At 39.8% G+C, this 13078-nt stretch overlaps 1 long non-coding RNA gene across 1 annotated transcript in view; it reads right to left on the bottom strand.

Moving 5' to 3' along the window:
* Window positions 1-4842: 4842 nt before the first annotated feature.
* LOC134929302 (uncharacterized) overlaps window positions 4843-13078 on the bottom strand; it is a 51455-nt gene continuing 43219 nt past the window's right edge. Inside the window, exon 3 of the long non-coding RNA XR_010178457.1 lies at window positions 4843-5543. This is a non-coding gene — a long non-coding RNA (uncharacterized LOC134929302). The remainder of the gene's footprint in view (window positions 5544-13078) is intronic.

The raw sequence follows: 13078 nt of genomic DNA, 5'->3' as shown, positions 1-13078 counted from the left end.
GTAGAAAAAAACTTGAGTAATAACCCCACTTAGTCTGTAGCATGAGAGGATATGTATAAATGAGGTGTATACACTGATGTAAACATTCATATACTTATACTGAATATAAGTATTCATAGGCAAACACGGGGGGTTTCTGGTTGTCTGTTAACCCCCTCCCTTGGCTAGCAGATCAAATTATGACAACAATAGTAACACTATATAATACGATTACATGAGTTGCAACCACAATATGCAGTTTATGGGACAGAGTAGAGCTGCTGCACATGCCCAGTTTCCACGTTTGCTGTGTGTGGATCTGAGCACTCCAGAGAGTTGCTGCCTGGAAGAAGAGACGTGAGTCTTACTACAAGGTGGGAGAATGGGTGCTCATAATGTGCAGTACGGTCTCCTGTATTATGTTTGTGCATTTAGATATTATGGGATGTTTAAACTTTTCCTTATCAGTTATGTTATTTATATTAAATATGTTTGGTACAGTCTATACTAAAGGCCATCTATATAGTCAGTGTATAAAAAGACCAATGTGTACATATATGTCCAGGATCGGCACTAGGAATGTCAACCACTTCCCCAGACTCCCGCACTTGCGCCAATGTTACACAGAGTGGGACATTGTGGAATTCATTTGGAACCCTCTTCTATAAATCCTGCTTTTGCCCCTGGTATTTGTGCACATTAGAGCAGGAGGCATCTGAGCATGCTAGATGCAAATTAACAGTGAACTGGACTATAAAAGGCAGCTCCAACAGCTAGTCTTTGGAGGTTTGCAAATGTTCAGAAAGTTTCTGAGAGCTGCTGCTCCCTGAGGAAGGAAAATTAATCTACAGTACCTGAGGTGTCATGGTGCTACATCTGTGGCGTAGTAAAAAATGCAACCTGAGAACCAAGACAGTCTTCATTTCGAAAGCCACTACATATGTAAAAGTCCAGACTCCAGTGTGCCCATTAATTTCCCTGAGCTGCCTCCTCACTCAATTGGTCTGCTTAAGGTAATGGAGATTAATTAGCAGTGTGTCTGTGAAAGAAAATGGCCATGGTTGAAATGAGGCAGAGTGGCTTGCTGGGCTAGATATAAGCCTGTGCCAAATGGAAATCATTGCCATTCCTCCAGCCTCAACTGAATTGAGAGAATGTGTGTGCTCCCAGAATCAGAGGCAGAGCCAGACCAGGAGGAGGTGGAAAAGGTGGTGCTAAACCCTGGCTTCTGACAGATGAAGAAAGACAAACTGATAGAGGAGCAGGTATGGATTAATCCTTCAGGTGGCCCTGGGCACTTAGGACAAGGGGGCCTGAGGGAATGAGGTATTGTATGCATGATTGTGCATAACTCCCAACATGACCCATTCCATGAGGGACAAAATGCCCTCTACCTGGACTTCCTTCTTAATATATGATTGGCATCACCTGTGTTGAATTATTTAATTGACAATAATCAGAAATAATCATTAATTATCATTAATTATCAGACCCAGCCTGATCCTTAAATGCTTAAGTTTGATGGGTGGCAGTTTTGAAATACAACCCAGTTCAGCAAGAGTATAGCACATGTGCAGTTAATGTCTAGAGACTAAATTAACTTTATCACAATGAACTGTCCATTCAAACAAGAAAAAAAGTAATCTATCAATAAATATACTCCTCAGGTATTTTACAGCAACACCTTTTGAAGATTGCAGTAGTTTGCTTAGAAAAATAAACTTGATATATATGAAGCTGGATTCAAGACTCATTAGGTGCACCACCAAAAGAATGGCCCTTGGTGGAAAAATACATAAGACACAAGTACTTTTAATGTAGAAGATAGTGAATAAGCACCCGTTATAGAAAGCGTGTAGGTTATATGTGCTTGCTTATAGCATAATTGATATATAGACACTGTTATAGTATCAGCTTTAGAGAATACTGCTACTTTATACTAAACTAATAGAAACACTTGTCAGGTAGAAAATAAATACAGTAGTTACTTGTGTATCGGATATAGCTAATTTGTTAAACATTGTATCATAAGGAATGCGCTCGTTAATGTGAGAAACATCTGTAGATGGTCATTGTAAGCTATAAGGCATTACAAATATACACTATATACTAACAATGTTTGGTAAAAAGGAGCCAGCAAAATCTTCATTATGCCTTACTTTATTTGTAGGAGTTGGGAAATTTGACAGCGTAAAGTATTCAAGCAATAACAGTCTAGAGTTTGTGAGATAAGATGTGCTGATGTAATTACATGTCATCCTCGTTACAGTATACTGTATGTAGTTATGAATTGGAATGTTAATGTCTTTATTTAAACCTTTATGATAAAATAAAAAAATATTTAAAAAAATGGTATCTTTATTAAGTGTTAAAGGGAATCCTAACCCCCTCCACCTGATTGAAGCTACTCACACTTGCAATGGATGTGTACACAGAGATATGTCCTATTCTGTGCATATGCAGAGATCTGTCTGATTTGCACCAATTAAGTGGCTGGTGCAAATCATGATGACGGTTTTCTTGAGCGGAGGGCTGGAGCTGGTGCATCTAACTTAAAATAACAGTAGATTCTTTAAGAAATCTAACAGAGCAGACACACTCTTAGCACACAGGTTTCAGGCCAAGTGAACCCACAACCACTTCAATGCCTCAAAATGCTAAGATGACTTTATCACTCATGACCCCCAAGAGATGGCTAAACAATTATGGAACTTTCACGCATCTCTTTATAATTTAACACCTGTGCCCTTGGTCATCTCTCCCACTGAAAACCTAAACTCTTGTTTTCTTTCTAAACGTATTACAGCTCAAGTCACTGAACTTAACTCCTCCAATACAGTGGAGGAAATTACTGAGGCTACTAAATAACTTCGTCCAGCTGCCAGAAGGTCCAGATGGCTTCGCAAGCCTCTACTATAAAACAACAGCAAAAAAACCTCTTCTCCTATGTTTCAGCTGCTCTTTTCTCACTCTTAGAAGGGAAATTGCTTGGACATGCTACTGTCAGGGTTGATATAATCATTAACCCTAAACAAGATCACGATCCTCTAAACATGGGTAACTATAGACCAATTTTGCTTTAAAACATTGATATTAAGCTATTTGCTAATATACATGCTAACAATTTGGCACCGTTGTTGCCCTCTTTGATTCATCCAAATCAAGGGGGAGTATTCTCAATAGGCAAGCTCCTGATAATACTAGGTGTCTAATCAATCTTATAAATCTTACTTAAGAGCATTCTCTGTATGCCCTGGTAGTGGCTCTTGATGCAGTAAAAGAATTTAACAGGGTGGCTTGGCCTTTTATACATCAAATACTCCATTGTAGGGGCTTTGAGGGCTCATTTTTAATGGTATCACATACATGTATTGCAATCCTTCCGCCTCTGTTCTAGTAAGTGGTCTATCCTCTGACCTTTTCGCTATTGTGAACAGCACACATCAAGGCTGTCCACTCTCCCCACTCCTATTTGCCTCAAGTGATGGAACTGTTGCCTAACAGAATCAGGCTCAAAAGCAACATCTCTATCAGTAATATAGATCACAAGATAGCCTTGTGTGCCAACAAAGTAATCCTGATCTTAACTGAACCACCAAGCTCACTTCTGAGAATATTCAAAGAAATAGATTGCTATGGCGGTTTGTTGAACAACAAGGTCAACATCAATAAATCCAAATTATTGGGCTTAATATCTCTCTAGCAGATCTCACCTTTCTCCAATCTTCGTATCCCTTCTGGTGGCTGACTCACAATTTCAGTTTAAATATCTTGGGGTCACCCTCACCAGATCATACTCACAATTATACACTGCTAAATTATATCAACTGTTTGCCTCTATACAGTAAGATCAGATCTTTCTGCTTGGAACAAACAATTCATATCATGGTTTGGTCATATTGCTGCAGTTAAAATGAATGTCCTACCCCATCTGCTTTATTTTTAGAAGATGCATCTGATACAAATCCCTATGAAGATGTTGAAACTCCTCCATGGCGATCTCACTAACTTTATCTGGGCACCTTAGAGTAAGAATGTGCCTCTGCCTCATGCGCCACAATTCTGATAGGGTTGGAATGCCTGATCTTATTAAATATTTTTGTGGGTTGAAACTTGACCCATGGATAAGATGGCACACTCCCATAAAAAGTATTGAGGCTGATACTTTGTCTTCTCCCCATCCAAAAAACTCACAGCTTTAAAATCCAAAACAAATTATATGGGTAAAAACTTAATCATGATGCCCATAAAAAAGGACACAACCATGTGGTGCACTATGGATATAGAAAATACGGCAGTACAAGGCTATTTAATGCTCAGCACTTTCCACCAGTGCACATTACCACCTGACTGAGAGGAACCAGGAAGCATCCAGCAGCACCATAGGGAACCCCACAGCCTATGCAGGCCCAGGTTCTTCTGGATAGGACTGTTTCTCCCAGCTTCTAACTCCATTGATTTATCCATTGATTTATCCTCCTGCTGAGCATTAGTATAATGAAGTACATATAACCACTAGATCAGTGCAGAATACACATTTTGCCTATTAAAAACTACTGTTTGTTCAGATGTCTTGACAAATCTGGTGGAATTTTGCTATACAATTCAAACAGAGTATCTGGTATTGTGCTCTGCTGCTGTCTATTGTGTAATCTGACCTTGCAACAACCTACAGCCCATATTGTGCAATAGACAGTGAGCAGGTAGATGTCTTGTTAGCATCTAGCAACTCTGTGAGCACATACAATGGAACACAGGTTAGGCAATCAGTAATTATTAATTTTTTAACATGTAAATCCAATACCAGATAACAGTAATCCACAATTTCTTAAACTTTACAATATATATTGTTTATTGTGCTAAATGTTTGCAATTAACCAAACCATTTCCAAACAATATTTTTGCAGACTAACAAGATGATTTTGTACAACAAAAATATATTTTTTTCTACTACCAACTGTGGCAGGTGATGGTTCTTTGGGTTTGTGGCTGTGGGGCCAGTCCACTCACAAAAGACATGCGTGGGCGGAGATGATGTTGGGAAGCTTTAAGATGAGCAGCTTAAAGAAGTGGATACTCTTCTTCTGGTAAAAGTAGCTTAGTACCTGTGTTCCTAACATTGTGATACTGCTGCTTAAATCTCGCAATGGATTTGTATGTCCTCATGCAGTATTCATCTGGCATTTATTTGTTATTCTTCCAGCCTAATAAATGTAGTTATTTTATTTATGACTCATGCTATCAAATCAGTGCTGCTGAGCAGCTGTTGTAGTTGGTAGTGAGAAGGGTGTGTCAAAACTGTCCTAATTGTCTTGGAATATGACGATTTTGTTGGATCTGTATTTTTAAAATCTCAACCTGCCTGTTGTCAAAAGCTGATATGGTGTTGAGGATACTCCTAGCAGCATCTCTTTCAGGTTGTGGTGATGGTGGAGGGGACAAATTTGGAGAAGTTTCCACACCCTGACGTAGTGGAGAAATTGTCACCATCTTGTCTCAGTCATGGGACACTTCTGGTCTTCTAGCTGGTGGACATACCTCACCCAGGAGTGAATTGTCAAAATCTAAGGAATGAAAACCCAGTTATTAATGTGAATACAACAAGAACATTTAAAAATATGTAAAAGAAAGTAAAAAAAATATAGCCCTTGCAATGCACATGTCTACATAGAGTATTTTGGCATGCATTTGGTAGGACTTTACATCCATGACTAAATATAGTACATAATGATTATATTTTTTAAGACTATAGATTACTTATCCCTAACTGGATGCCAGAGTTTGCACAGAAGTTGCCGAGTGCCGAATTTGTGGTTCTGCCACTGTCTCCATTTCTATTATTGGTGGCAGTGGATGCCTAGAGGTCAACCTATTGTGATGCCCTGATGGAGCTAACACAGAATCACCAAATGACCAGATCTGCATATATGGCTGCCTTTAATCATTGTAACATTTAGCATAAAATGAAACATTAAACTATAAGTAACTATTCTGACCCTTCTTGTAACTGTTCCGCTAAGCTGAAATGGGAGAAACAATAAAATTTCAATAAGATTTTTCGGTATTTTAACAAAGGGGCTAATTCAGACCTGAAAGCTACCGCGTGGTCGTGCGCAGTGGCCGCATCCAGGTGGTCTGCGCATGTGCACCGGCCGTTGTGTGCGACCTTACACATTGCAGCTGCATCCAGAAAGGATGCAGTCGCAGTGTGACTGACAGCGGCGGCCATCATGGGGGCATCATCGTGGCTTTGGGGGTGGGGCATTTCGAACGGGGGCAGACAGGGACCATTTTTGAGGTGGCCACGTGACATCACAGCGCAGCCAGGTCAAAATGCAACTAGAACCCAAGAAGTTCAAAATAAAATTTTACTTAACATCAGTCATGCTGATCTTACTAGAAAGACTATATTGTGCTTCTCCCTCAGGAAATTCCCCACAGAATCAATAAAACCATCCTCTATACCTGAGCACTGCAGAAATTATTCACTTGTTCTGTGGACCTTTTTTTCCCTGTTCCTATTCTCTCACTGGTGTCCTGCATTAATATATTCATTATTATATTTGTTTAAACTTTCAGTGTAATTAGAGTTTTCTATTACACAGTTACCATCAAGTTGTCATTTGTTACATTTCATTTAGGTGGTTTAATTTTTAAGGAATACAATACATTTCATTTGACAACTCACAAATTGAATAGTATTTATTTCCTGATTAGTACTCCTTATGGCATGAGCTAAAGAAAATGGCAAATTTTCATTCCTGAAAAAGCATGTTTATATATTTCATTATACAGTTTTGTACAAGTAATTAATTATTAGAATGTGTCCGTTTATGATATTGATTCTATTATTTAATATACTGCTTAACAATTCTATAAAACATCCCTGGATGTTTCTAACATTTTAAAATGTTTGTATACAAACTGTGTTTCCTTCTTTTCTGGAGCTTCAAGGTTACTCTATGTACTGTACATGACTGATAAAAGATAAATTACAGGGGTCTAAATTAAAATTATGCTTCTCCGTATCCTAGCATTTTACCTCCTCATTGTTAGTCAGGAAGCCTGTAACAGGAAACGTTTTGCCGTGTTATAACAGGTCAAAATGCAGACTGAGTCATTTGAATATGATGTACAGTAACTTAAGTGATTTAAAAGAGAAATGGGTTTTAATTGCATGCATTTCTTCAGAATCTGACAAAAGGTGACATGTTCAAAGGATCAACCATCTATCTGAACACTAAGTACACACAAAATACAGTAAGTGTGAAACAACGATTTCCAGCATAAAGAGGCAATTACTGTATTATGACAGAAGTACTACCAATACTACTAATTACTGCAAACAGTATTCATTAGTAAGCCTCCACACAGCCTGGTACAGGTTGAGTATCCCATATCCAAATATTCCGAAATACGGAATATTCCGAAATACTGACTTTTTTGAGTGAGAGTGAGATAGTGAAACCTTTGTTTTTTGATGGCTCAATGTACACAAACTTTGTTTAATACACAAGGTTATTAAAAATATTGTATTAAATGACCTTCAGGCTGTGTGTATAAGGTGTATATGAAACATAAATGAATTGTGTGAATGTAGACACACTTTGTTTAATGCACAAAGTTATAAAAAATAATGGCTAAAATGACCTTCAGGCTGTGTGTATAAGGTGTATATGTAACATAAATGCATTCTGTGCTTAGATTTAGGTCCCATCACCATGATATCTCATTATGGTATGCAATTATTCCAAAATACGGAAAAATCCGATATCCAAAATACCTCCGGTCCCAAGCATTTTGGATAAGGGATACTCAACCTGTATAATGTTCTGCTCCAGAAAACCCCATATATGTTCTTATGGTAGTTACAGTTGCTGAATTAATTAATTAATTGATGTTTAGGGTATTTTTGTCTTTATATTTTAATTAGTACATTTATCAGACATAACTGCACTAGTAAATTAATTGAGAAATATGGGAGAAGAGCATTTTTTAATGGGATCATGTTGGTGCATATTTTATTAAAATATTAAAATCTGCATGCCATAGCAATACTACTGATTGCATTGTAACTTTCTCTTATTTCACAGCCATTTTTTTTTGGCAATCGTCAGATTTTTGTGAAACAAATTGTTATGATTCAAAATCTAGCTAATTTTGTTGGCAGCAAATAAACATACCAGCATATTTTTGGACTTTGGGATGAAACCAGAGAACCTGGGAAAAACCCACACAAGTTTAGGAAGAATATCCAAACTCCACACATCTAGAACCATGGTGGGAATCAAACCCATGACCTCAGTGCTGTGATGCAGTAATGCTAACCATTACACCATCCGTACTGCCCAATGTCAGTGGTATTCAAGAGAGTGTACAGTAGGAATCCTGTAGGCAGTCGTGGAAAGAGGTGATCAGGAAGAAGGTGAAGCAGCAGTCATTAGCAGAGTGATGTGGTTGTTAGTGTGTTGAAATGAGGCTGGAGATCTACAGTAGTGTGTCCAATCCCTGGCCATTTTTTTCAATCCCGAGAATCAGGATTGAAAAATTATCAATCCCGGGATTCCTGGGATACCCAGTATTGGCTGCTTTTCAATGTGTCCCACCCCCCTGCCCTGACCCGCACAGATAACTCACCGCAATCTGGAAGGGAGGCAGGGGGGGGGACACTTCCTGTGAGATCTGGTGGCCGAGAAGTGCAGGGTGGGGGTGAGGTCAAGCAGGTGGGCGGCTGGCTGCGCAGCATGCCCTTTGACTTCAAGTCACGCTGTGCTGTGCACTCAGCCAGAGCCAGGGGAAGGCGAACAGGGGGAGCCAGGCAGCGTCTGAGCATCCGGAGGATGCTCAACGCTGTCCGGCATATAAAAATCTAAGTTGCTGGCCAATTCCGAAATCCCCGGGATTGAATCATGGCCAATTTTAAGCCAGGATCCCGCTGATCCTGATCCCGGGATTGGCCACCCTAATCTACAGCACAGAGGAGAAGAATGGTTGAAGCCTTTGTGTGTGAGTGTAGTTTGAACTTGATTATGGATAGGACAGTAAGCTAATACAGTGACTGTCAGTGGGCGTCTGGGGATTTAAATCTGTGAGGAAAGGAAATTAGGCATGCATCAGTGTTGAGAATAGACTGAAGAGGGGCTAAGAAGATCAGTAGGCCGGTTAGGAGAAGTTAATAGAGGAAAGAGGAAAGATGGGCATGAGAGGTTTTTTTTTAAAATTCTAGGATGAGTAAGGGCATTATTGAAAAGTTATGGAGGGGGAAGTGGTAAGATTGGGAAAGCAAATAGATGTGAAATACAGGGCAGAGTCTAGGATGACACAAATGTTGCAGACTTGGGGGTCCAGGGAAAGGGGGTTATTGTCAACAGAGGGGAGATAGTCACATTATTGATAAGGGAGGGGAAATAGTGTGCAGTCACCTTTGTTTGAGATGGGAAAAGGTGAGTTGGTTGTAGATGACCTGCTCAAGGAGATTGGAGGCATAAGACAGGAGAGAGATTGGGTGTTAATTAGAAAGGGAGTCAAGGAAGGGATTATTTAGAATGGGGTAGACTTTTGAAGACTAACGACAAGGCACCAGATGAGAGGGATACATTTAGGGGGTGTGAGCAAGCTTTAGGAGAGTGGGATCAGATGATATAAGAGGGAATATAGTAAAGGTGGCAGGTGTAAAGAACAGAAGAGAAGAAAAGCATGTAGACTTCACCACATAAGCTGGGGGAGAAAGACAAGGGCAGTGGACTGAAGGGAGGGGGGTTATTGACAAGGTATGATGGGAGTTTGAGGATGTCATGGTGGACAGAATCAGTTTTGGAGGCAAAGTGGGTAGACAGAAACATAAGCTACAGTATACTTTCAGTGAAATGTGCAAATCTGGGAACTTACATTTGCAGAGCACCTCATATGTTTTTACACTGTGCATGATCTTGAAATGAGTGCATGCAACTACAGGCAATGTAGAGTAGCTCATTTTGAGCAAATCTCCACTTCCGATTGTGTTACTGGATATTCTCATGAAAGCAAAGTCCTGTTGCTTATGCAGAGTTGAGTGTAAGCGTAGCTAAACATTTGGATATATCCCTGCATTAGGCCCTATATTGTAAGAACTTTGAATTATTAGAAAATGGTCTGTTCTGTTATGTTTCCCATCTCTAACAGATGTTCTAATACAACAAGATCCCATTTTGCTCCTACCATTCTAATATTTCACTTGAATACAGTAGTTCATTTTTCAATGTGAGTCCTACTTTCAAAAATATTGTGATGCTTTATTTCATCCAAGTGTTAAATATAGTAGAAATTGCTTTAAATTAAAAACATAAATACTGTTTTATAAAATCTCAAAACAGATGACAAATCAATTAGTGATATGTCACTTTAAGCAACTTGATTAATGCGCAATTTCAGCAGTGAAAATGTCAGTGTGATAAATAACGGTGTATTGTAAATCAATGTTATCTACTAAAGTTCTTTGGAGCAGTCAGGCCATGTAAAATCCATAAATACTGATGTTACACATTACTGGAAGTTATCAACACCCTGATCTCCTTACAGTATCATGGAGTCAGTATAAAAGTCATTGCCGAGGCAGATATTGTTTTATGAAATGGTATAACCTTCTTAACATCAGCATTCAATAAGATAGCAAATAGTTACTTTATAATAAAGAAAATAATATTTCTAACATAAAGAAAATAAGTAGGAAAATAAACAGAACTCAAGAGAAAAAAAAACAGAGGAAGAGAAGAAAGGTTGTGTGAATGAAAGCTACATTCTAAAGTGATACAGTCAACCAATATGATCACATTCTGCAATGTCATATCAAGCTGAATGCATCACCTGACTCCTGCAGGGACAGGGGCTCTAAGGAGTCCATCCATGTGATGTACTGAGCACAGTGCCAGGCCTTCAGTGCATGTGCGATCACTGTGACTGCCAGGCACAGGGGCCATTTCCAACAGAGGATTACTGGGAAACCCTGCCGGAACTACAACCAGTGAATTGTAGTCCATAGGCTACAGCAGGCTACCGCAATCAGAAGATTGCGGTAGCTGTGGTGGCCAATATTTGGGGATGTTTCGCATTGTCCCTTTATAATGTATGGGACATATAAGTATATATTGGTTCATCCCATCAAGGGGCACCAAAATCTATATTCACTTACCAAAAAATTTGAGCACATCTGAATCAGGTCCAATATCCCTTGCAATAATCTGATTGGGAGTTTTTCCATTTTGCTAAATCCAGCTATAAGTACTTTCTGCAACTAGATGCCCCTTGTACTCAGTGTCCCAAAAGAAACAGTTCATGTTCATCTTGTGGTGACAGTTCCATTGAGGACACCTGAGTTAGGTGATCTGCATTATCATTTTGTAATGAGTCCAGTGTGTGCATTCACGTGTCTGATTGAGATGACAATGAGTCCAAATGTGCTCTAACAGATCGTAACATCCCAAGATGGGTTTGCCTTTCACCTGCCAACTGCATTGTTTCCAGGTAGACATCCAAGCAATAAATCCCTTGAAGATTGCCCAGCTGTGTACAGGATAGGGTGCCCTGTAAGTTTCTACCAAACACACGCTGTAGCCACAGCACACAGCTCTGCATATTGACTGGACCCTTTGGCACTTGTTACATGCAAGACAGTCTCAATGATGTCCAGCTTCTGCCTTTTTGGATTACCTGTGAAGATCTATCTGTAAACCAATCAAGTGTCTTCTATTCTTCATTTAGCTTGGCATATGGTTCTACATTATTCACAGGACCCCCCTCCACTCTCCTATTGGTAAACAGGTACAGTACTGTAAGTCAGATTCAGAAACCTATAAAGTAATCATTACAGCAAGTTATGTGCTCTCAGCAGTAGGTTCTTAAGATACCCCATCTGATTCTGATAGATACCACTTCCAATTCTGCAGAGTAGTTTCCTGTGCAAAGGCAGCCCTGTATTCTAAGCCCTTATGTCTCACCCAATCTGAAATGAGTAAGTCCATTCTGAAAGTCAAAGGCTGCTGTTTTGTGGTTGTTTCATCATGTTGCAAAATTGTGTTGGCCTCCCAATAACTGTTTCCCCAGTAGGGAGTACCATTGTTCTGTTGGATTAAATAGTTTTGCCCAGAAATCAAGAGGTATTTTGTGCCTTTTAAAAGCACAAAAAATTCTTTTTTTGCAGCTCTTCTAACGACGCTCCTCACCTGGGGTGGTAAGAATCTGATTGTAGGTGGGGACTTTAATTGGGTGGTCGACCCATCCATGGACAGATCCAAAGTAAGTACTCGCACTGCTTCTCCTCTTTGTCATCTGCTACCTTCTTTCTGTACACAACTAGATTTACTTGATCCATGGCGTATACTTCACCCTACCCAGAAAGACTTTTCTTTCTATTCTCATCCTCACTCATCTCACTCCCGTATTGACTATATCTTTACTTCTACCGGCCTCTTTCCCAAAGTTTCCCTCGCATCAATTGCTGACATTATCATTTCTTACCATACCCTTATATCTTTGCATATCCAATTGGCTCTGCCTCATCGTTCTTACCCATGCTGGCGATTTCCTGCATACCTACGGCACTCCACTGACTTCCTTCTGCACCTCAAACACTCCTGGCTTAATTACACCTTGGATAATAACGACCATAGCTCTGACCTGCCACTATTTTGGGGAGCTTCCAAGGTGGTACTTAGGGGACGTGTTATGTCCTACACTCACTCCAAACAGAAAAAAATCTCACAATTGCAGACACTAAGTTCGACGCTCACCTCCTCTTATCAGCAATATAAACAGCACGACACTCCTGCTCACAAAGATGCCTCTGTCACAGGCCACCGGGTGGTGAAGTGGTGGTGTTTCGTACCTTAATTTCCCCTGATGATGTCGGTCCCAGTCTTCTTGGACTCTGCTTTCTTGTCACCTCTGGACACCCGGCAGAAGGATGAGGACCCCCGAACAGACCCCAGACAAACAAGTCACCACACTTTTGGACAGTGACTAGTATTTTATTATCACCAATAAGGTGTCACTGCTATTGGGTTACACGGGTTAGTAGGGTAGAATTGAAATGAAGCAATGTCACTATATATAGGAATAGATCAAT

The sequence above is a fragment of the Pseudophryne corroboree genome, chromosome 5, assembly GCF_028390025.1.
Source record: "Pseudophryne corroboree isolate aPseCor3 chromosome 5, aPseCor3.hap2, whole genome shotgun sequence".
Classification (NCBI taxonomy): domain Eukaryota; kingdom Metazoa; phylum Chordata; class Amphibia; order Anura; family Myobatrachidae; genus Pseudophryne; species Pseudophryne corroboree.
The sequence above is the reverse complement of the archived record's forward strand: the minus strand, read 5'-3'. Positions and strand labels throughout refer to the sequence as shown.